This window comes from Nelumbo nucifera, chromosome 5 (genome assembly GCF_055504915.1).
Source record: "Nelumbo nucifera cultivar China Antique chromosome 5, China Antique-T2T, whole genome shotgun sequence".
In the NCBI taxonomy this organism is placed as follows: Eukaryota; Viridiplantae; Streptophyta; class Magnoliopsida; order Proteales; family Nelumbonaceae; genus Nelumbo; species Nelumbo nucifera.
This window is the reverse complement of record NC_142653.1, coordinates 78,445,988-78,471,526: the sequence shown is the minus strand read 5'-3', so window position 1 is coordinate 78,471,526 and position 25,539 is coordinate 78,445,988. Positions and strand designations below refer to the sequence as shown.

The 25,539-nt window shown below is 42.8% G+C and overlaps 1 protein-coding gene across 4 annotated transcripts in view; it reads right to left on the bottom strand.

Moving 5' to 3' along the window:
• Positions 1-25,539, bottom strand: part of UBP27 (ubiquitin-specific protease 27) — an 88,721-nt gene that overhangs the window by 62,199 nt on the left and 983 nt on the right. The window lies entirely within an intron of this gene.

Below are 25,539 nucleotides of genomic sequence, written 5' to 3'. Positions count from 1 at the left end.
CAAAAGAATTATGCCAAAAAACAACAAATAGTGAGAATTACTTTAAGGAGAAAAGTGAAAAGGGGGAATTGTCGAGAATGTAAATACAATTCTGACAAAGAAGTTGAGATTCTGATTACCTAAAATCAAAATTGAATTCTGTAATAGAGAATATCAGAATTTGATGCTTCACTTCTTTTTTTATAGTAAAAAGAAAATCATAATCTGCTCAGGTGTTAAGACAACACCGAGGAAGGATAAATCAACATTTGCATTTCAAGAACAACCCTAAAATTAACTCCTAAATCTGAACAGCAGACTTGTGCAGTTTCAGGAAGAATAAAAACCCAATCAGCAACAACTTGCCATTGACTGCCACAAACTTTTTAACCTTCCAACTACGGGTGATCATTCTTGGCCCAGCCCAGAAACCCATCTCGGCTCGGCCCATAAATTTCCAGGCCCAAGTTTCTGTGTGCAGGCCCAGACCAGGATATACATATTTTTATATATTACAATATATGTATGATATTTTACATGTTATATATACACAATTGGAATAAGAGTTGTGTAGCAGGAGTAAATTTACGAGAAGATGAGGTGCAATTGGTGGCTAGGTCTTTGGGCTGTGAGGTTAGTGGTTGGCCTATGTTATATTTAGGTTTGCCCCTAGGGGGAAATCTTAGAACTAAAAGTTTTTTGTACCTAGTTTTAGAAAGGTTTACTAAGAAGCTAGCAAGGTGGAAGAGAAATTATCTCACTAGGGATTGGCAATATTAGATTAAGAAAAAGGACTTCGGGGGGCCTAGGCATTGACAATATTAGATTAAGAAATGTAGCATTGTTAAGAAAGTGGTTGTGGAGGTTTCCCCTAGAGCAGGACAATTTGTGACACTTGGTGGTGGAAAGTATTCACAGGATGGCAGCTAATAGATGGGATGCTGGTGTCGGCCCTAGGGCTACTTACTCCTCCCCTTGGAAAGCCATTGCTGGAGTCTTGCCTTACTTTCGCCCTTTCATCAGATTTGATCTGTGCTCAGGTAATAAAATTCTGTTTTGGGAGGATCTTTGGTTTGGGAACACCCCCCTTAAAGACAGATTCCCGATAATGTATTCTCTTTCCCTAGATAAATTCAAAGTCATTTCCTCTTTTTGTGTATCTGAGGGGACCTAGGACTTGGGTTTGAGAAGATGATTGAGGGATTCAGAGTTGGCTTGTGCAGATGAATTGTTCTCTATGTTGAATGCAGTTTTCCTAGATCATTCTTGCCCAGACAGTAGAAGTTGGACAGAATCCTCTTCAGGGGTTTTCTCTTGCTCCTCTTTTTTCAATGCCCTAATTCAGCCTTCTATTGTGCCTATCTCCTTTCCTGCTAAAGAAGTATGGTGTGCACCTATTCCACAAAAGATTAAGGCTTTTTGTTGGGAAGTGGCTCTCGAAAAGATCAACACCATTGATGTACTTCAAAGAAAAAGGCCAAATTGGTGCCTTTCCCTACATGTATGATGCCTTTGCTTATGAAATGGTGAGACAGTGACTCATCTTTTGACTTCTTGTCCTTTTGCTTCTTATTTGTGGGATTGGTTATCTTCTCTTTTTGGTTGTAGATGGAATCACCCCTCGTGTGTGCTGAATCTCTTTGACTCTAGCTTCTTCCGGCAACCAAAGTAAAGAGGCAGGGTAATGTGGAGAATAACAAGAGCAGCTATCCTTTCGATTTGGGAAGAAAGAAACAATAGGATTTTCCAAGGAGAAGAAAAACCCAAAGAAGCACTTGTAGAGGTCATTACCATCAAGATTCTTCATTAGTTGAAAGTGCAGCAACTTTTCAAGGACTTCTCCTCAACTGACTTAGTTAGAAATTGGAGCTCTATAGTTGTATCCTCTTCCTTTTCCCTTGTAATTTAAGAGGTTTGGTCACCACCATCTCAGTTCAAAGCGAAATTAAACTTTGACGGAAGCTCCTTAGGTAATCCAGGCCCGTTGAGAGTTGGGGGTGTCTTCAGAAATGAGAAAGGAAGAGTTTTGGCCCTTTACTCATGCTCAATTGGGGTGGGAGATTCTTTGAGGGCAGAAGTCATGGCCTTACTTCAAGGACTGAAATTGGCGAAACAATGGGGTATACAGCACTTAGAAGAGGAAGGAGACTCCAAGCTGGTAATAGGGTGGATGTAATCTAGAAACTTGGGAGTATGGTCACTTAGACAGCCTCTAAGAGATAATTAGCTTAGCAAGGGAGCTTGGGGTGCAATTTAATTGAGTAAGAAGGTCAGCAAATGGCAGGGCTGAAACATTAGCTAAGCAAGGAGTTATTAGGGAGACTTTATTTTGGGCTTGTTTGCAAGAATTTTGTTCTGATTTTCCACCCATCCTTTGGGTGGTGATAACTGTACTCTCTTTTTAATATCATTAATGAAAGTTACCGTTTCTTATCAAAAAAAGTATATTTTATTTTATATTAAATGTATTATTATATATATAATATAAAAGTTGAGTTTTATTTTAACATATAAATAAATATTTATCAATGGACACGTGTCAGCACTTCATTCAATTCAAGTATGAGAATTCTCCTCCTAAGCAAGGCCTTATAATAGATGAAGGCAAGGCCCTCATTCTCATTCCCCAAGCAATATGGGACTTGGAAAAACACTCAATAGTTGCACCAACTATTTAGTGTTGTTTCAAGCCCCACATTGCTCAAGAATGGGAATGAAAGCCTTTCCTTCATCTATAAAAGGATAGGTAAGCCAAGCCAAATCAAGCCTAGCAATTCAATGAGGCCCATGCCTTATCTTTTGTGCCATAGGCCTAAAGACTAGTCAAGCCCAATTTAACTTTGGCTTGTGTATTGTTATTTAATTTAAAATTTAAAATTTAAAATTTAAAATTAGTATATTTTTATTATTCGATGTCATGGACCAAAAGTCATTACTCATTAAGCTTGGAAAGTCTATAAGCCTGGCCCAAGCCCATTTAGGGCCGGGCTTGGGTTTGAATCTAGGCCCAAGGTGGGGACCAAGTCAGGCTCAAGCCTAGCTTAAAGCCCTTATCATTGGTACTAAACTCAGCCCAGCCCATGATCACCCCTACTTCCAACGCTTGTCTTCAAAACACATTTCTGTTCCTCTCTCTCCCTCTTTCCAACCACTCCCATCTTTTTTTTTATCAATAACCACATTTATTAATTAATCACAAAAATAATTACGAGGAAGATAAACTTTCTTATCTTCCAACTGGAGCTTGAGCTCCCAAGAACAGAAAAAGGAAAAAATTACACTTGTGCCCAAAATATTGACTCCCTCTCCACTCCTTGCTTAGCTAACCCATCAGCAAAAGAGTTAGTTGATCTTTTCACCCAGCTGATCTTAACTCCCCATCCACTTTACGGAGAACACACCAGTGAGGGGATAAACATGTCTTGGGTCTCTTCTTTTGGAGCATATCACCAGTATTGGTTCTTTCCAAAAAAGCTTCCCAGCAAAAACTACCAACTCTAGGGAGAATTGGTTTGCACCAAACCTCATTAACCGGGAAGTGAGGGGGAACAGGACTAGGGGGCTGACTTAATACTTTGAAAAAAGAGGCACAAGAAAATGAGCCAGTGGGAGTGGGGGTCCATGTTCTAGAGTCCAGCTTAATAGGGTCCAAGAAAACATTATCAAGGATACCAAGGAGGCTCAAGATATTATCCAAGTCTGTATCTCTAACAGCCCTTCTGACCTTTTTTTTTTTTTGATCAATAACACTTTCATTAAATCATTAGTAGAAAATTTATAGGAGGAAGACAAACACACGTATCTTCCAAGAGTCACTAAGAGCCTCATAAAGCCCTTCTGACCTTTTCAAACCCAAATTCCACCCAAACCAAAAAGATGAAGATGAAGGGGTAATGAAAGAAGAAACCGTCTCGTTTTTTAATTCAGAAAGGGCATACAAAGAAGGAAACAAGTCCTTAAGAGGGGCATTCCCCACCCAAATTTGTTCCCAGAATTTTATGGCGTTACCTGAGTTCAAATCATACCTAATGAGAGGGGAGAAAGTTCGAAGCAGATCGTGAATGGCTTTCCAAGGTGACACACTTGTGGTCCTAGCTCGGATCCCAACATCCCATCCATTTTGCTCCAGCCCATGTATGCTTACCACTACTTTAGCCCATAGTCTCTCCTTTTCTATTGGGAGTCTCCACAGCCATTTCCCCAAAAGAGCCAAATTCCTTTTCCTAATGTTCCCAAGCCCCAATCCACCTAGATTTTTGCTTCTGGTCACCACCTCCCAACTCACCCTATGGTCCCTTTTATCCTCCCCCAACTCCCATAGGAAATCTCTCATCATCTTCTCCAATCTGTTAAATACCTTTGCTGGGATTTTGAATACCAAAAGGAAATAAATAGGTAAGTAAGCTAAAGTAGCCTTAATCAGTGTAATCCTCCCTCCAAGGGAAAGGTAATTCTTCTTCCAAGAGGCAAGTCTCTTTTCAAATCTTTCCAGACACTCTCTTTCTTTGGGTAATCACCCAAAGGCATCCCTAGGTAATTCAATGGCCATCCTGAAACTTCACAACCCAACATTTCTGCACTTTCCCTGATCTCACCCTCCTCCAAATTCACACCCACTACACAACTTTTCTCAAAATTCACCTTTAGGTTGGACATTTGTTCAAAAAGTCATATCACCAACTTTATGTTCCTAATGTACCTCATATTCCCACCTTCACAAAACAGAATTGTCATCTGCAAACTGTAAGTGGGTGAGGGGGAGATAGAGGGTCCCTAGAATCTGCTCTATGAATCAATCTCCCTAGGACATCAATGACCAGAGTGAATAGGAAGGGAGATAGAGGGTCCCCCTGTCTTGTTCCCCTTATGGCTGGAAAGAAACCCACCATTGTCCCATTCACTAGCACAGAATAATGACAGTTCCGAACACACCCCATAATCCATTTACACCATCTAGGCCCAAACCCAAATTTGGACATAACTTACATCAAGAATGACCAACCAGTAAAGGGGGCACCGATTTCTCAAGTTCAGTCGCCCATTCAACTTCAGTCTAACACCGAACCTCCGAAAACCGGTTCTTGTAGGTTTAGTCCCAAAACAAAAACTTTCTTTGGAAGTCCTTCAACAAAACCATCCTCTCCAGGTATGTTAGTCTTTGATTTTAAGAATACTAATGAGCCTTCTATGAGTGCAACAGATTTCATCCAAACCCTTCCATTGTCTGCCACAATCCAACAGGTTCCGGTTAGAGATAAGGAAGAAGGGTTTAATGGAGGGAGTATGGAAGCTGAATGGAAGGCACAAGGTGATAAAATCTGGGATTTAGTCTGTGATTCCTTTCAGGAGTTGACTAGGAGGGATGCAGGAGTTGGATACATTGAGGAAGACTTTAATCTACAGGAGGCTAGCCAGAGAAAAGGGAAGGAAAGGAATGAGCATGAGGGAATGGGGAAGCAACCGATGAATCAAGTGGCTGAAGAGATGGGCCTGAAACTGAAATAAGTAGTGAGTGTCATAGCGTATTCCAAAAAGAATGGGAAGAAGGAAAAAGATCGTCTAAGAAAGAAGAAGCTTTCAGAGGTAGAAAGATTAAAATCATATGTGGTAGCAGACTTGGAGTTCAGTACAAGGGGGGAAAGAAGGAAAGGAACCAAGTAAGGGATGGTGGTGTTTAGGGTGGAAATTTAAGTAATCCAATGAAGATACTGAGCTGGAATGTCAGAGGGTTGGGTAGTGCTAGTAAAATGAGGGTAATAAAGGATTTGATTAGAAAGGAAAACCCGGATATAGTCTTGCTTCAAGAAACAAAAGTGGCAGTTTCAAATAGGAAATGAGTAAGAAGTGTGTGGTGTTCTAGAGGAGTAGGGTGGTCTTTTTTGTCGTCCTGTGGAGCTTCAAGAGGTTTAGTGACTTTGTGGATGAAAGAGGTAGTGGAGCCAATGGAAGAGATAATAGGTTGGTTTACGATTTCTTTGAAATTTAAGGGTGTGGGAGAAGAGTTTACCTTGGTGATGACGAACGTCTATGGCCCGAATAGATATGGAGAGAGAGGTGAAATGTGGAAAGAGCTCAATGATACGAGGGGTTTGTGGGAGGGTCCGTGGTGTTTAGGTGGGGATTTTAACGTGATTAGGTTTACAAATGAGACCAATAACCCCAATCAAGCGATCACAATTACTATGATGAGATTCAATGAGTTTATTAATGAGTGTTGTTTATTAGAAATCCCCCTCCAACAAGCTGTCTTCACTTGGTCCAACCTACAATCTAACCTGAGATGCTCTAAGCAAGATAGGTTCATCTTTAGTTCAGATTGGGGAGAGCATTGGTTAGGTCTGTCAGCTAGGACCTTGCCAAGAGTCACTTCAGACCATTGGCCAATAAGCATTGGAACTAGGAATTTCCTGAGTGGGCCTAAACCTTTCAGATTTGAAAATATGTGGTTAACATATCCAGACTTTAACCAAAAGGCCAAAGAGTGGTGGAGTGAAGAAGTGGTGGGTACCCTTGGGAAGGGTGTCAAATTTCACAGGAAAATTCAAAGGCTAGTAAAATTAAAGAGTGGAACAAGGAGAATTTCGGGAGAGTGGAGGAGAAGAAATTAAGTGTTATTTCCCATATTGAACTTTTGGATGAAAAAGAAGGACACAACTCTCTCTCAGAAGAAAAAAGAACCTTAAGATGGAATCTGAAGAAGGAATTGGAAATGATAGTGTTAAGGGAAGAGATGTGTTGGAGACAAAAATCAAGGCATCAATGGATTAAGGAAGGGGATGGTAATACTAAATTTTTCAACGCAATCGCTAATGGAAGAAGGAGAAAAAACTTCGTGGAAAAGTTAGAGATTAATGGCGAAGTAGTGGATGATCAAGAGGAGATTGCTAATGTTTTCACGAATCATTTCAAGGCAGTTTACAGAAGACAGGGGGATGTAAGGCTTAGAGTGGATTGGTTAGAGTGGCCTAGTTTGGACTCAGAGGTGGCAAATAAGTTGGAAAAGGAGTTTGAATTGGAAGAAATAAAGGGAGTCGTGTTTTCAATGGATAGAACTAAAGCTCCTAGACCTGACAGTTTCACTATGGCTTTCTTTCAGGATTGTTGGGATATCATCAAGTTAGATCTGTTGGCAGTATTTAAGGAGTTTGCGAAGACTCACTTTATAAGTCCAGGGATCAACTCCACCTTCCTGGCTTTGATCCCTAAAAAGGGAAAGGTTGTTCAACCGAAAGACTTTAGACCCATCAGTCTAGTGACTAGCATTTATAAAATTTTGGCCAAAGTGTTGTCGTTAAGATTAAAATCAGCCCTGCCAACTTTAATAAGCCAATCACAAGGGGCCTTTATTCAAGGTAGACAGATCATAGATCAAACCTTGATAGCAAATGAATGTGTGGAGGACTTCAAGAAAAGGGGGAAAAAAGGTTTTTTATGTAAACTGGACTTGGAGAAAGCGTATGACATGGTCAATTGGTCTTTTCTGTTGGAAGCCCTGAGGAATTTTGGGTTTGGAGAGAAATGGTGTGGCTGGATTGAGGCTTGTTTAAAAACTTGTCATTTTTCAGTTTTAGTTAACGGAGTGGTTAGAGACTTCTTTCCAGCCTCTAAAGGGTTGAGACAAGGGGATCCTCTTTTTCCTTTCCTTTTCACCTTGGTAGCTGATGTATTTAGTAGGCTCATTTCGAGAGCTGATGGATTGGATGTTTTAGAGGATGGAGGGTAGGAAGAGAGGGTATTGTGGTGTCACACTTGCAATTTGCGTATGACACAATCATTTTTTGTGAGTCTGGAGATCCCTCAAAGGCTAGAAACTTGAAAGGAGTAATTAAATTGTTTGAATGCGTGTCAAAGATGGAGGTCAATTTTGAAAAGAGTTGTGTAGTGGGGGTAAATTTGGAGATGGAGGAATTGAGTGAGGTAGCAGAGTCCTTAGGTTGCCTTACATCTAGCTAGCCCTTGAAGTACTTGGGTATGCCTCTAGGAGATAATCCAAGAGAAGGAAGATTTTGGAATTCGATCGTAGAAAAATGCACAAAGAAGCTGGCAGTTTGGAAGAGAAACTACATTTCCCTTGGGAGTCGGATCACTTTAATTAGAGCTATTCTTGCGAACTTGCAAACTTACCTTCTATCTGTCTTTAGAATGCCACAAAAGGTGATTTTGAAGGTAGAGAAAGTCATGAGGGATTTCTTGTGAGAGTCAGGGGAAGGAAGGAAGGATCATGTGGTTAGGTGGGAAATAGTGTGTAGGAGGAAGGAGCAAGGGGGATTGGGATTAGGCAATCTAAGGAAGAAAAATACAGCATTATTAGGTAAATGGCTATGGAGGTGGCCTCTAGAAAGGTTGAGACTTTGGCATAAAGTGGTAAGGAGTGTGCATGGTGTTGCAGACAATGGATGGGATGCTAGTGTATCTCGGCATGCTACACTGAGATCCCCATGGAAGGCTATTCATAGTATTCTTCCCGTTTTCCTAAACCTGATCAGGTATGATGTTAGTACTGGAGATAGGGTTTTATCTTGCGAGAATGTTTGGATTGGTGATTGTGCCCTCAGGGACCTCTTTCCCTCCTTGTATTCCATCTCGTGTTTTAAAAACGAGTCATTCAAAGGTTTGTATCATCATCCTTTTCTTCTGGCATAAACTAGAATCTAGTTATAGAAGAGGTTTGAGAGATTTTGAGCTTGACCAGGCTGCTTTGCTCCTCAAAACTATTGATTCTGTTTGCTTGAACCCTCCTTCTGTAGACTCCCGTATTTGGAAGCCATTACCTTCGGGTTCCTTTTCTTGTGCCTCCTTCTTTGCTTCCTTGTGCTCCTCTCCATTGCCTCAAACTTTTCATAATAAGGAAGTTTGGTCCAAAGCTGTCCCTCCTAAAGTTAGAGCCCTTTGTTGGGAAGTCTCCCTCAGGGAAATCAACACTTTGGATGTTTTGCAAAAAAGAAGACCTAGTCTTTGTACCTCTCCTAACTGGTGCACCCTATGCAAAGCTAACGAGGAAAGTTGCAACCATATACTAATCACTTGCCCTTTAGTTTGGGAAAAGCTTTTTGATCTTTTTGGGTGCAGGTGGACAAAACCGGTGCGCAGATTTGCAATCTTTTTGATCCTACAACTTTCAGGTGGCCAAAGAGAAGAGGAAGAGTTTGGTGGAGGTGTGTTAGAGCTGCTTTGGTGTGGACTGTGTGGGAGGAACGAAATGCTAGAATCTTTAATGACAAGGAGAGGGAGCAAACATGTGTGTTAGAAAGTATCTTATGTAGGGCCATAAGTTGGGTAAAATCCTTGGATCTGTTTTCCACCTACACTTTCGATGACATAAAGAGAAATTGGGAACAACTAGCTAAAAGTTCTGCAATCAGAAGTGTTAGTGGTGTTAGTGAAGGGGTATTTCATGTGGTGCATGAGGGAGCGTGCCGTTTCTACAAGATGGCGGTTCTTTCTCTCAGCAACCCCATTTTGTTGCGGAGTATAGGTACATGAAGTTTGGTGTATAATCCCATGGTGGTCCAAGTATTCTCGAAAAGATGAGGACAAGTATTCACGACCATTATCAGAGCGGAAAATTTTGATGTGAACACCAAATTGATTGCGGATCTCAGCATAAAATTTCTGGAAGATGGAAAATAATTCACTTCTTTCTTTCATTAAATAGAGCCACGTCATTCTTGAACAGTCATCAACAAAAATAACAAAATATCGGTATCCATTATATGACATCACTTTATAAGGACCCCAAACATCTGAATGAATTAAAGAAAAAAGACTCGACATACGGTTATCGACCCTAGAACGAAAGGGAACACGATGGTGTTTCCCAAATTGACAAGACTCACAATCTAAAACAGAAAGTTGACTCAATGAAGGGACTAAGGACTGCAACACTTTCAGCGAAGGATGACCAAATCTACAGTGCCACTGGAGAGGAGAAATGGATGACTGAAGAGCCGTTGACGTTCGTCCACCACCATCAAGATAATACAGTCCACCGGCTTCATGCCCTCCACCAATCTTCATCCCCGTCTTGAGATCCTGAAAAACACACATAGAAGGGTAAAAAGTGATGGAGCACTTAAGTGACTTGGTCAGCTTACTAACAGACATAAGATTAAATGGAAGCTTAGGTACATATAAAACAGAGGATAGGGATACAGGGTCTAGGTCAACATTACCAACACCACAGATAGATGACGTGGAGCCATTAGCAAGGGTAACAGATTGTGATGTTGAGCAATGAGTGAGAGATGAAAACACACCTGGAGTTCCCGTCATGTGATCGGAGGCTCCAGAGTCAATAATCCAGGGGTTGGGTGTGGATGCCAAACAAGCCATACCTGAGTGTGCAAAGGAAGCTGTGTTCTGCTGCGACTTGGATTGAACAAACCTCTCATACTCATCACGAGGAACACTCACCATCTCCTTGCCTGGACCATCTGAGGGAGTAGAAGGCATCGGGTCAGCTGACCGTTTCTCCTGTGTAGGGCTGAAACTGGTGTCACTAGTCATGGCATGGTTGGCCCACGTCGAGGGAGGACCATGTAAGTCATAGCAGTAGTTAATGGTATGTCCATCCAAACCACAGTGAGTACACTTCCGTGGACCCGAGCCACGTCCTCTACCACGAGCTCCCCCTGAATCTCTGCCTCCAGTACGACCACCACCACGGATGTGTGTAGATCCACCACTACCACTCCTGCCAGGCTGGGTTCCTCGAGTCCCACTTCTGCCACCTCGGCCTCTTGACACTGCAAATGCTGATTTATCGGAGACATTAGAGTCCATAGATCCAATGGAAGCCCTCCGAAGACGAGCAAACACCTCCTCTAAAGATGGAAGAGCAGATCCCCCTAGTATCTGGGCTCGTACTGGTTCATACTCAGACTTCAGCCCCACCAGAAACCGTGTTACATCCAGCTGCTCTCGCTGTTGCTGTTGAACTTTGACATCTGAAGTGAGAGGATGATAGACATTTAACTCATTACGGATATTCCTCACATTGGCATAGTACTCCTCAAGGCTCTGATTTCCCTGTTGCAGATTGAAGTATTCCTGATACAGTTGATATACCCTAGTGGTATTATCCTGACCTGAATACAGTTTCTTGGCATGATCCCACACCTCTTTGGCTGTGTCAAGAAACATGAAGTTCACACTGATTTTGGGTTCCATACTGTTCCACAACCATGTAATGATCTGTGCATCTTCCTGTTCCCAGTCTTCATACTCCTGAGAATTAGCGGGGGGTTTCTCCTCTCTTATATGCTTCACTTTCTTCTTCGCCTTCAGAAAAACCTCTACAGACTTGGCCCAAGGGACATAATTCTCTCCATTCAGTTTAATGGAGGTCATTTGGACATTCAGGTAGTCAGTAGATATCATGACACTAGGTTTACTATCACTGTTATCTGCCATTGCCGAACTCCCTTAATTCTGAGCACTGAATTAGGAGCACTACACACTGCACACTACACACAGACACTTCATCGAAATCTGCACACTGATTTCAACAGCTGAGAACTGCAACACCACAAACCCTACTCACCGAAGTCTGTACACTGATTTCAGCAGTATTAAATGTTGAAAACTACAACACCACAACCCCTACTCACCGAGGTCTACACACTGATTTCAGCGATATCAAAAGCTGAAAACCACACTTGTAACACCACCAACATTAATCCACAACTATAGGAAGCTTCACCATTAAGTAGACACTATTGCCATTCGAATCACACACAAACCAGAATAAACCCTAGCATAAACCCTAGCATACTGCAATCTGAGAACCCATCATGCGAACTGTACTACACCTCTCATGTATTCCATAACAAAAAAAAAATATATAAAAAAAAACTTTACCTCATCGCCTGAAGGCCAACCATACGAAGGGCTGAGACACCACTGCACCACACGTACCAGCCCTAACTAGGGCTTAGAAACCACAGCAACCAATCACCAACGACACAATCGGAGGCATAGAGACCTCCTAGGGAAGAGGGCGATCACTCCTTTTCAGCCCTTTTCCCAGTCTCCAACTCACAACTGAGAACCCCAAGTGAAACCCTAATTCGAATGCGCAGAAGGCAGAATTCTAGCAAGTCTGATTTGGTGAACCTAGCTCTGATACCATGTTGAAGTTTGACCTGCCATAGAATTCTGTCTTGTTCGTTGACTGTAGAGTAAAGTAGACAGCAAGAAGTAGGAGAGGAAAGAAGAAAAGAGAGAAGAGAGAAAAGAGAGAAAGGCTGGTTCGAATTAGGGAAAAAAGTTAATCCCTTGATTCGGCCAGACCTATTATTATATTATTGACTTATTGAAAAAGACTTGAGTGCCCTTCTTTAAGTAAGAGGCACTCGAACTAACATAACAGTACACATCAGCATTCTCAACAAGTACAAAGACTGAAATACCCCTTCACTAACACCACTAACAAGAAGCAAGCCAGCGGTGGATTGGAAGCCTCTTGATGCAGGCGTCATTAAACTAAATTTTGATGGCAGTAGTTTGGGCAACTCGGGGCCATCTGGAATAGGGGGAGTCTTCAGAAATAATGAGGGTCAGATTGTAGCTCTATTTTCTGGTCCTATAGGGTGGGGAGACTCTGTATATGCAGAACTTCAAGCTGTGTTACAAGGAGCAAAATATGCAAGAGAGTTGGCAATGGAGCATTTAATGATTGAAGGTGACTCCAAATTGGTTATTAGATGGCTAAAAGAACCAGAGATGGCAATCTGGCCGTACAGGGGGGCTTTGAGAAGATTTAAGTGGATGACTTCAAATATTTCAGTCATAGTACAATGGGAAAGAAGATCGGCAAATGGGCTGGCAGACCTTCTAGCTAAACAAGGAGTACATAGGAATCAGCTCTTTTGGGCTCAATTGTAAGCTTCATGATGTAGTTTGGAAGCTGCACCTCGCGCCTCTTTGTGGGGAATTGTATGATGAATACTTAGTTCTTTATTTAATAAAATTTTCATTATCGTTATCTATCAAAAAAAAAAACGACCGTTCCACCAAGTCATAAGCCTTTTCTAAATCCAGCATGCAAACCACTCCCTTTTTCCTGTTCTTCCTAAAATTCTCCACACTTTCATTGGCAATCAGGATTTGATCAGTAATTTGTCTTCCACTCACAAAAGCTCCTTGATTTGGAGAGATTATTGTTGGCAGTACTTCCTTCATTCTCAGAGACAAAACCTTTGCTATGATCTTATACAAGCTATATACCAGACTGATTGGCCTAAAGTCCTTTGGGTGGGATGCATCTTTCTTTTTTGGGACCAATGCTAAGAAAGTAGAGTTCAGACCCGGGTTAACCACACCTCTTCTATAAAATTCCTCAAACACTAGAAAAAGGTCACCTTTCACGATATCCCAACAGTCTTGACAGAAAGCCATTGTAAAACCATCTGGCCTAGAGCTTTTGTTCTATCCATAGAAAACACAGCCTCCTTGATCTCCTCCAACTCAAACCTTCTTTCCAATCTCTACCTATTGTCCTCCCCTACTTAATGGCCTTCTTAACATGGACTTAGAGTGTTCAACAAATGCCCCTGCTATTTCATCCTGTTGTGTTAGAGCAACACCTTCCACTGCAAGTCTTGAGATAAAGTTTTTCCTTCCCCTCCCATTTGCCACAGAATGAAAAATATGGTATTTCTATCTCCCTCTTGCAGCCATTTGCATCAAGATTTTTGCCTCCACTTTATTTCCTCCTTATGTAGACAATCCTCTAACTGCCTTCTCAGACCTCTTCTTTGTTCCTTATCTACCTCTACAAATTCTCCCCTTTCTTCTTTCGAATCAAAGAGCTCAATTTGATCCATCAAGGTGCTCTTCCTTTCTTCTAACCTCCCGAAGGCTTTTAGAAATTGAAGTTTCTTATGAAATCTCATGCCTTCCCAATCCACAGCTAGGTTACACTCATTCCACCACTCCTTAACTCTTGTAGTAAACCCAAGATGGAGCAACCACATATTCTCAAACCAAAAAGGGGCAGGTCCTCCGCTCCTCACAATTGGCCAATGATCCGAGGTCAATCTAGGAAGAGCTCTATAGTCTAGGTTCCCCCAATGGTCTTCCCAATCCAATGAAAATAGGAACTTATCCAACTTAGAACAGATAGGACTCGACTGTAGATTGGACCAAGTAAAAAGTCTTGTGGGCTAAAGGTATCTCTTTAAGTTCAAAGGCATCCACAAACCGGTTAAACTTCCTTATACTGGTTGTCACCCTCTGATTAATAATATTAGTTTCCTCCGTAAATCTAATCACATTGAAGTCCCCACCCACACACCAAAGTCCTCTGATATCAGCCAATTCCTCCCACAATTTCTTCCTCTCTCAGTAATCAATTGGTCCATAAACATTTGTTAGTACCCACACATAACCATCCTCTTGCTGCTTAAACTTCAATGGAACTGAATATTTCCCAATTAGTTCCTCCACACCTTCAACCACATCCTTCTTCCACATTGTCACCATCCCCCCTAAGGCTCCCCATGATGGGGCAACCACCCAGTTAATCACCCTAGCTTTCCATATACTCTTTGCCCATCTACCATCAAACTCCATTCTTTTAGACTCCTGTATTAATACAATGTCTGGATCAAATCGTTTTAACACCTCTTTAACCGTTGCTCTTTTCCTTGCACTTCCTATACCCCTCGCATTCCAGCTAAGTATCTTCATTCTCATCTCTTTCTTAATTCCCTTCTTCACCCACCCACTACTTCCCCCCTTTCCTTCTATCTCCTTTCACCCCGAACTTCTTATCACCTTCTGCATCCCTTTTCAACCTCTCAACTTCACTCAGTTTTTTTTTTCTTCACTTTGATCTCCTCCTTTTCTTTTGTAAGCCACCTTTCAAGACATTCAAGTTCTCCATTCTACATCCCAGTTTCCCCACAAATTCTGCTATAGAATCCTCTCTCTTGTCTCCCTCCACCAATATTTTTTCTGCCATTTCCCCTTCTTTTCTCCTCTCCTTTCCTATTCTCCTCTCAATTGACCCCTCCCCTCTGATCTTAATCATACCCTCCCTCCACAACACATTTTGTTCCACCTCACTGAATACTCCTTCAATAGTTTCCCACACCTTCTCGTTCCTATATCTCCCTATCAACTCCCCCTTTTGGTCCTTCATCAGCCTCTCCACAATCTTAGGGCACCCACCTCCTTTGCTGGCTTCACAAACTAGGGCTGCAGAACTTGGAATGGGATTGGAATCTAGAACAAAGGGCACAGAAAACTCATCAGTAGCAAAAACTGAATTTAACTCGATTACCTGGGTTTGTCTGGAGGGGTGGAGTTGAATCCAGGCAAAAGTTCTCAGCCTCCCTTACTAATTCCGAGAGTTGGTAATTATTTGTCCCCCTAAGTTGGTTGGGAAGCATTTCTGTCCTTTGGCTAATCTGGTAATCTGTCCCTCTCCTTGTTATTTACCCCTCGTTGATGTATTCCTTCTCTGCTTCAGGTTCCCCTGATTTGCCACTCTATTTGCGCCTTGCACAATCTGAAGCCTTGGAGATGGGTTATTCTGGTAATGTTCAGTAGCCCCACTTGCTTCATAAATCCCAGGACTCCTCTCATCACCCGCCAAGCTTTCCTGGCTGTCTAGAATGCTTCTCCTCTCCTCTTCTATGTCCCCCTGAAATAAGCCCACAATGTTCACTAAGTCCATATCACCTTCATCGTAACCTCCATCATCCTTCACACTACCAATACAGGTACCAACGACTGAGCTATCATCCGAGTCTTCACTATTCTCCCTACATCAAACCCATCATTTGTCCACCCTAATCTCTTCTTCACATCTCTCTCTTTCAAATATAGGGTTTGGTCTCTTTGCGGAGCGCCTCAAGAAGCTTGGAGTTGCCCGATCTTGACGGTGCAACCACTTCGAGTCGCCCTATCCACCATTTTTCTGCCGCTGCATCTTGTCCCCAACAGACCTCCCCCTTGTAGACGATGATAGACCGAAGGGACGATCTATTGTCGGCCCTACTTCTGCCCTCTTACCCCAACCCACATGACATTTTAAGTTATCACGTGGGTCACTTAACCTAGAACTCGGTTTAGCATTTGAACCTTCCTTAACCCCCCACCAGTTCGGACCAAGCCATTTGGTATTTATGGCTTGGTTCACTTGTTTTCTATGACACATCAGCAAAGGTTAAATTGCTCGCCCCAAATTTACTCTTTTCAAAAAGATTTGAATTAATTTCTCATAATGGCTGACTTGTCGCCTGGTCTGCCCAAGCCGACTGATTTAATTCTATTTTGGCTTTCCCCAGAAACTTTTCTTCTTTACCCACTCTCCTTCCTCCGCGTGTCCACGCCTGTTCGACTTCAGACGCCACCCACACCCTAATACCATGCTCCATCTGAGCAAACTTCGAAGAATCTTGGTAAGTTCTCATGCTTGATTCGGGTGACTTGCAGCTCAACTACCCCCAGATTTCTTTTGTTAGCTGCCATCAACACCCCACCAAGGCTTCGAATAATCTGCTCAAGAACAGAGACCCTCCACAAATTGAAGGGGAGACCTAACAATTTCAGCCATGTGCATCCATCTTTCACCTCCACTTCGTTGCAGATAGGGCTCCAGTTCTGAATCTGAATGAGGCTTCCATCCACAACCACCGTGTTGAAGCTTAGCTCCTAGTCACCTACATCAAGAACTGTCTTCGTTTCTGCAAATGGAAATAAACCAGCTTCATCCTTCAAGTCTATTTCCTTAGCTACTGCAGTCAGTACCTTCTGTCAGTCCTTCACACTCCTATCAGCCATTAACACCATTTGTTTTCTCCATTTATCCATTCCATCACCCACCAATATTCTCCGATGTACAGAGGAACAGGCAACCACCACACCAAGAACTGTAGGACCTTTCACCCCTGTACTCCCACTTGTTCCAATCACATCCACCTTCTCCTGGACCTTTTGGCCATGGTCTTTTGAATTCTGGCCAACTGCCTTCTCACCTTCCGTCTTCTTCCTTTCCACAGCCACAAGAAATGACTGCAACTCCTCCACAAAGACCAGCCACCCCTTCTGCCTCTTACCTTCCGGCAGACATACCATTTGTTTTCCACTTATGCCAAAAAGCTCAGTCATAGTAATGAACCACCCCTTAGTGTTCCTCCTCACTTCAATTACAAAAGTCTTTCCTGGAACTGTCATAGTATTTTTCCAACCTTCTCAGTCATAGTAATGAACCACCCCTTAGTGTTCCTCCTCACTTCAATTACAAAAGTCTTTCCTGGAACTGTCATAGTATTTTTCCAACCTTCCTCCTTACATGAGTTGATAGCACCATCCACGAAGCCTTTCAATCATACATCAACCTCCTCTGGTACCAGTATAGTCGCCTTATTGTTCTCTCTGATTTTCAGAACACACCTTCCTTTGGTCCATTCCTCTTCCAGCTTGAAAGACTTGGCTTCTACCGTCACCTCACAACGCCATTTTCCAATAACTCTGAAGCCCTTCTCCGCAGCCATCATCCACCCTACAAGAATATTTAACTGGGCTACAAATCCTCCTTACCCCTCCCCCCTATCAACTTTGCCTTCTCTTTAGGATGTCCCAACCACTCCCATCTTCAAACTCCAAGTTTCGTTTTTTTGCTCCCAAATCAAAATACTCCATATTTGTCTTTTGCAACAATACCACCTCTGCCTAATAATTTCTGATCAAATTCCTTACCACCACCCTTCTCCTTTCTCCCCTCAAACCTCAAACATTCCATCGAAAAACTTCCATCTTTCACCCCCTTCTCTTTTTACGCACCTCATTCCCACCTCTTCAACATGCCACCCCTTCAAAAGGCTTTCTTGGATCCCCCCTTCCACCAAATTCTTTTGTTCTCTTTCTTCTCTTCTACTTTTTTCAAAGTGTTTCAATGCTTTCCTTGCAAAACCTTCTCTGCCCCAGACAAAGAGACCAAGTGTCTTACTCAATGCCCATTCCCTCTCCACTAAACTGTTAATATCGACCCTTCTCCTATCAGGGTTCCCACCTTCTATAGACTCTATCCTTCCATTCGCTTCCTCCTCAACCCTTTCTCTACTCATAGTTTCTCCAACCTCTCCCCCTCCTCACTCCTCACCCCCTTTATCATATTCTTTTTCATTTACAATTATAAATCTCCTTTTCCTAATATAGACCCTGCCCACCCTACCTACCCCTTCACTATCCCCCATATTCTTCCTTTTTACTCGAGCCCCATCCTCCTTACCACAAATTCCCCCTAGATTTCACCCCAAGACAGACAAAGGAGAATTAGGAACACAACTTACCTCATCAAGACCAACTGATCCCTTATCTCCGTTGTTGCGTCTAAATGATCAGCCCCTTACCAGTTACCACAAATTCCCCCTAGCTTCCACCCTCTAACTCCTTCCTATTCTCAGCCAAGACAAACAAAGGAAAATTAGGAACACAACTTACCTCATCAAGACCAACCAACCCCTCATCTCTGTTTTTGCATCTACAAGATCAGCACTCACTAGTACCGCTGCTTCTTTCTCAACAATCTCCCTTGCTAGAGCATCAATAGGCACATTCCCAGAAACCCAAAGGCATATGGAGGACAGCAATTGCTCCTCTCTTGAACTGTTCCTATGATTAGAATGGCCACCTCCCGCTGTTGAAGCTTGTCTTCACTAGACCCAGAATCAGCTTTGTGAACTCCATTGTCCTTATCCTCCTAAACAACACATAACTCTTTTGACTGATCACAACCACCCTTTCTTCTTCTCCCCGCCTTTTCACCATTGTTGTCTTTTTTCCATCTTCTAATCTTGTGATAATCCAAACCCAATTGACCTCTAATATGTTCTCCTTCCCCAACCCAATTCAAGTAGCCATAATCCTCGCCCTTTTTCTTTTTTCTTCTCCTTTCCTATTTTACCCCTCCCCTTTAAAATCTCAAACTTCTTCCAGTTGCCCCTTTTAATCTCACTTATACTTCTAGTATTAAAGTGGTGCCACACAAATCTCTCTATTGCCCCTTACCTATAGAAGGTTGTTCCCCTTCTCTCATCAGTGGCCCAATACTCAACTTTTGGGCTTCTCCACTCCCTAAATCACCCCCCATGTGTCTCTCTAGACTCTTTTACCCCCACCCATCCTTCCAAAATTACTTCTTCTCCCTTCTAAGAAGTCACCCCTTCATTTTCCTCCTCTAGATGAAGTTTCATTCTCTCGACCTCTTCTGCTACAACTTTTAGAACTTGCTCACTACTCTTAGGTCTGCCAATTGGCCTCCTTGACTTGGATGCTTACAACAGTCACACTGGACTTCAAAATTGTCCAATCTTCCCCTTCCACAACTACTATGAGGTCATACCATTCCCCTACAAACTGAAGCCTCAGCCTACTTGGATTTTGGAATCTGAGGAACATCTTTCACCTCCACCAGGGTTCTCACTGTTGCAAGGCTTAATTGTTCTTTATAACTGCTGTTAGTAGGAAAGTTTCAGTGACTAGCCCTTTTTTTCTTTCTTTTCTTATTGTTCTTATCCTAGGATATGCCGCCAGGGGCATACTTGTAATTTCATCTCTTTTATAAAGATTAATATAAATAGAAAACTGGCGGCAGCCAGTACTGATATTTTCTCCTCTCATCCGTACCTCTCTTTCTTTCTCTCTTTCTCTCTCTCTCTCCCTCTCAATCACCACGAGCTTCAGCCTTTCTAAAAGTGATTGGACGTGGCTACCTTTACAGAAACCCTAGCGGCGGCTTGTTTTCAGTCCTCTCTGGCGGCTGTATCTGCAGAAACCCTAGTAAGTTCTGGTGGCTACTTCTGCTGAAACCCTAGTGGTCCCTAGCAACCGTTTTCTGAGAAACCCTAGCAGTTTCTGGCCGTAGGGTGGTGCTGGTGCAATGAAACCCTAATCGAAGAAGGGTGTTGATGGTGCAAACTCCTCAGTTATCCAGTGCTGAACAGGTGTGTTTTTGTATCAGTTTATCTCAATACTCTTTATCCAATGGTGCGTAGGGCTCATGCCTTGATTATATGATTACTAGTTTGGACATTGGATGGTTAAAGTGGGGGAACCACATTCAGACTGACAGTAATGTCTGTATTAGTGGTGCTGAACCGATGACCGGATTGTTTACAGTTCTAATTGAACGTTGTATTGACTGAACCCTTATTCTCAGCAGTAGTCCCCTGTTCTCAGCAATTTTCAATAATTTGTTGCTCACATTCTAGGAGCAAACCCTGAGTTGCCACATTCTAGTTGTGGTGGTTGTGCTGTTGGGTGGCATTTGGACTGGTTTTTTTGTAGTATTCAATGGCAAGTCATGAATTAACCTCACCGGGGAATACACCAACCCACAACACAGCAGGTATGGGAGGTGAAAACATGTTTTTTTCCATGCCAATTACCCCCTTGAACGGTCTGAACTACCTGGAGTGGGCTAAGAGTGTAAAACTCTATGTAACGGCAAGGGGTAAGGCTGGTTACATCAATGGAAGGGTGAAAGAACCCAAGGGTGAGACGGCCAAACATGATAGGTGGGACCAAAAAAACAGTATGGTGATGTCTTGGCTCCTCGCAGCCATGGAATCTGATGTGAAAATGAATTTTATGTGGGCAGACACCACCAGTGAGATCTGGGAACAGGCCAGAATTACCTATTCTGAACAAAGGCATTACGCCAAAGTATACCAATTGCAAGCTGAGTCCTAAACATGTAAACAAGGAAACCGTAGCTTGTCCTCATATTATTCAACCCTTACCTCCATATGAAAGGAGTTGGACCATTATCAGGCCATAGAGTGGAAACACGATGATGATGCTAGGCCTACAGGAAGCTGGTCTCTCAGCAACGAGTGTTTGCTTTCTTGTTAGGGTTGAACCCTATATATGAACCATTGAGGGTGCAGATCCTAGGAAGCAAAGAATTGCCTACAGTACACGAAGTATACTCCCTTGTCCAATCTGAAGAAAGCAGGCGGAGTGTGATGGTTACAGCTGAGGGGGAGCAACAAGTTGTCTTGGCTGCGATGAATAACAACTCAACAGGAAAGAAAGGTGATCCTAAAAAGCCAGATGATAAAGATAAATTATTTTGTACCCACTATAGACGGTCACGACATACACGTGAAACTTGTTGGGACATCCACGGGAAACCCAAGTGGGCAGCAAAGAATCAAGAACGGGGTAAAGGTCATGTGAAAAGAACAAGCACAGCACATGTGGCAACTCAAGACACTCAAGTTGCCGGTAGTACCCGGGACCCCCCTAATAAGTTTGACCCCAAGGAGGATATAATGAATTCATTCAGAGAGCACCTGGAATCTTATGGTAGGGCATTGCGGCAAATGGACAGCTCAGTCACTGGTACTCCCTCTACTTCTTTTGCATCTACTTTAGGTAATGTGGCTTCTGCATTCCATGTCACTCCCATAGATTCCCCTTGGATCATTGACTCAAGGGCCTCAAATCACACAACCGATAAGCCTAACTTATTCCAGTCTTATAGCCTTTTGTCAGGAAGGGATAGAGTGAAACTTGCAGATGGTTCTTTTTCTTCCATTGCAGGTCAATGATCAATATTCCTTCCCCATGACCGCAACCTGAGTTGTGTATTGCATGTCCCTCAACTTCCCATAAACTTGCTTTCAATTAGTAGCATTACAAACTCCTTGATTTGTAGTGTGACCTTTTTTGCTGACTCATGTGTATTTCAGGACCTAACTTCTGGGAGGACGATTGGTAGAGGAAGCCTAGTGGATGGTCTCTACATTCTCGACAACAAAGTTGGTCTCTCGGTGTCACCCTCAGAGTCGCATAGTCAGTCAAATAAGAGTCAAATTTTGTTGTGGCACAGTCGTTTAAGTCATGTTTCTTTTGAAATATTAAAATGTTTGTTTCCACTTTTATTTAAGTCGTGTTCAGTGTCAGAGTTCATGTGTCAAACGTGCCAGTTGAGTAAACAATGTAGAACAACCTTTCATTCAAGCAATAAAAGATCAAATGTTCCTTTTCATGTTGTGTATTCTGATGTATGGGGGGCCTACAAATGTAATCTCTGAGGGCAGATATAAGTACTTTATTACATTGATTGATGATTACTCTCGCTATACATGGGTAATCCCTATGCGTAGCAGAGACGAGGTTCCAAAGATAGTGAAAGACTTCCAAAGGATGGTGTTTACGCATTTCCATGTTGAAATATAGATCTTCCAATCTGATAATGCAAAGGAATACTTCCATGGGGAGCTCAATGAGTTCTTCGCCTCCCATGGGTCTATTCATAGAAGCTCATGCGCCAGAACACCACAACAAAATGGTGTTGCAGAAAGTCAAAACAGACACCTCCTTGAGGTAGCCCGCAGGATGATGTTACACATGAATGTCCCAAAAAGGTTTTGGGTGGATGCTATACTTGCAGTTGCGTATGTCATCAACCGCATGCCCTCTAGAGTATTGAATTACATGGCCCTTCATCAGTTACTATACCCTCAGTCTCCTTTATTTTCCATCCCCATGAGAGTCTTTGGTTGTCGGGCCTTTGTCCATGATTTGTCTCCCTCCAGAGGTAAGTTAGACACTCGGTCCATTCCTTGTGTCTTTTTGGGATACCCATCCTCTCAAAAAGAGTATCGGTGTTTTGACCCAGTTAGTCGTAAATTTTTTGTGTCTATGGATATGTCCTTTGAGTCCGAGCCATTCTTCCCTCCTTCTCCTCAGGGGGAGAGCCGTAGTGTGGAAGAGGAGAAGCAAGTTCAGGTACCTCTTCCTTCTATTCCGGACCTCACTCCCTTCTGTGTCTTCCAACGTACTCATCGGAGAGATCAGCAGTGTGATAGAAATGTGGAGCAGCCAAACACTGAGCAACTGACATCATCAGAATCCCAGGAGGTAAGTCCAACCCCTAACCCTACTCCCACTGTGGACGACCTAGACATCCCTATTGCCCAACGAAAGGGAGTCAGGTCCTGCACTACCAAACACCCCATTACCCACTTTGTTTCCTATGACCACATTTCTCCCTCGTACCGAGCCTTCCTATCGGCAGTTGACTGCATCCCTGTTCCCAAGAATGTTGCAAAAGCCTTAAAATACCCTGAATATATAGATGCCATGGAGGAGATTGATGCCCTCCACAAAAATCAGACTTGGGAATTAGTGGATCCTCCAGAGGGGAAAGAACCCGTGGGGTGCAAATGGGTGTTCACAGTTAAGCATAAGGTAGATGGAACAGTTCAAAGGTACAAAGCAAGACTAGTAGCCAAAGGGTACACACAGGTATATGGAGTTGACTATGATGAGACTTTTGCTTCGGTGGCTAAGATGAACTCGATTAGGGTTCTCCTATCCTTAGCTGCTAACTTTGATTGGGATTTGCATCAACTGGACATAAAGAATGCCTTCCTTAATGGTGACTTAGAAGAAGAGGTATACATGGTTCAACCTCCTGGATTTTGTGCCAAGGGAAGTGAAAACAAGGTGTGCAAGCTACGGAAGTCTCTCTACGGCTTAAAACAGTCTCCTAGAGCCTGGTTCAGTAAGTTTCACATGGCAGTTCAAGAGATGGGGTTCCAATAGTGTCAGTCTGATCATACACTCTTTGTGAAGAGATGTCAGGAGCAGGTTGTCGTATTGATAGTGTATGTAGACAATATCATCATTACAGGGAGTTGGAGCTCAGAAATACAGAATTTGAAACAATTCCTTGCATCCAAATTTGAAGTGAAAGATCTAGGACACCTAAAGTATTTCCTTGGGATCGAAGTTGCCCATTCAAAAAGGGGTATCTTTGTCTCTCAAAGGAAATACACCCTTGATCTATTACGGGATATAGGTAAATTACGTGCAAGGCCGGCAGATACTCCTATGGATGTGGACTACAAGCTAGGTGACTGTATTGGTGAACCTCTGAAAGATGTAAAGCAGTTCCAAAAGTTGGTGGGAAAGCTGATTTATCTATCCATGACCCGTCCAGATATTGCCTATTCAGTTGGGGTTCTGAGCCAGTTTATGCATTCTCCTAAGAAGCCACACATGGAGGCAGCAGAGAGAGTCCTTAGATACTTGAAGAAACATCCAAGAACATGCTTACTATTCAGTAAACACAATCACCTAAAGGTAGAAGTCTTTATAGATGCTGATTGGGCAAGAGTTGTGGATGATATAAAGTCCACTAGTGGGTATTGCACATATGTGGGAGGGAATCTGGTGACCTAGAAGAGCAAGAAGCAAAGTGTGGTAGCAAGATCAAGTGCAGAAGCTGAGTATAGAGCTATGGCACATGGGGTGGCTGAAGTCCTTTGGCTAAAGAACCTTCTAGGTGAGCTTGGAGTTGCTGTTCATAGTCCTATGTCTCTTTACCGTGACAACAAAGTTGCAGTAAACATCGCCAGCAACCCAGTCCTACATGAGAGGATCAAGCATATTGAGGTGGATAAGCACTTCATAAGGGAGAAACTAGAAAAAAGGGAAATTTGCATCCCTTATGTCAACTCCAAGGAACAACTTGCTGATGTCCTTACAAAAAAACTTCCGTGTTCACGGCACAATGAGTTATGTGACAAGCTAGGCATGATAGACATCTTCAGCCCAACTTGAGGGGGAGGGTTGTAAGGCTTAATTGTTCTTTATAACTGCTGTTAGTAGGACAGTTTCAGCGACTAGCCCTTTTTTTTCTTTCTTTTCTTTTTGTTCTTATCCTAGGATATGCCGACAGGGGCATATTTGTAATTTCATCTCTTTTATAAAGATTAATATAAATAGAAAATTAGCAGCAGCCAGTACTGATTTTTTCTCCTCTCATCCGTACCTCTCTCTCTCTCAATCACCACAAGCGACCACACTCGCCAAATCCAATTTATTCCATGTTCTGTTTTAGTTGTCAAAAGCAATGAATTTCCCAAGGCACTTCCCAATCTCCTGAAAAGTAAGAAAATTCCACATCCAAGGGAATGCCCACCACCCCAACCAAACTACACTTCTTTTCCCCAAATCACAAATTAACCTTGCCGTCAGGAACCACTGCCCCAAACGGAGGTCAACCTCTCTTGACTTTGTCTTTTCTGCTCTAAAACCCAATCCGCTTCTTGTTTGTTGTGAAACATGAACAGAAAAAGTCCACCATTAAGTCTTCTCACACCCATCACCCTTTCTTTTCCCCACTCCAGTACCACCCAGGCTTCGACAGTTCAACCCTCTCTGCATCCAACTCTCCCTGCGAACCTGCCAACTAAACCTGCTTGAAGGACTCTCATCCTCTCGTCCATCTTTTCCACCTTCCTTAATCAACTTAAACCACTGCAGACTTCATCCATCGCCTAGACGGGCAACACCTAGCTTTGCCTTGGCACCTTTCAATGGCACATCCCACAGGCTTACAAACAGAAACTTGATGGAATGATACGTTGAGCTTGTTTCATACACACCTGTTGCAAGCTGATTGCTTGCCCATCATAACACCCACGATGATGCACATAATGGTGACTCCAATGATGAGTTTTGTTTCCCTTCACTTCATGGCTGGATAATTGGAGTCGCCACCCATCATATGCTGCAAATTGGGAGCGATGG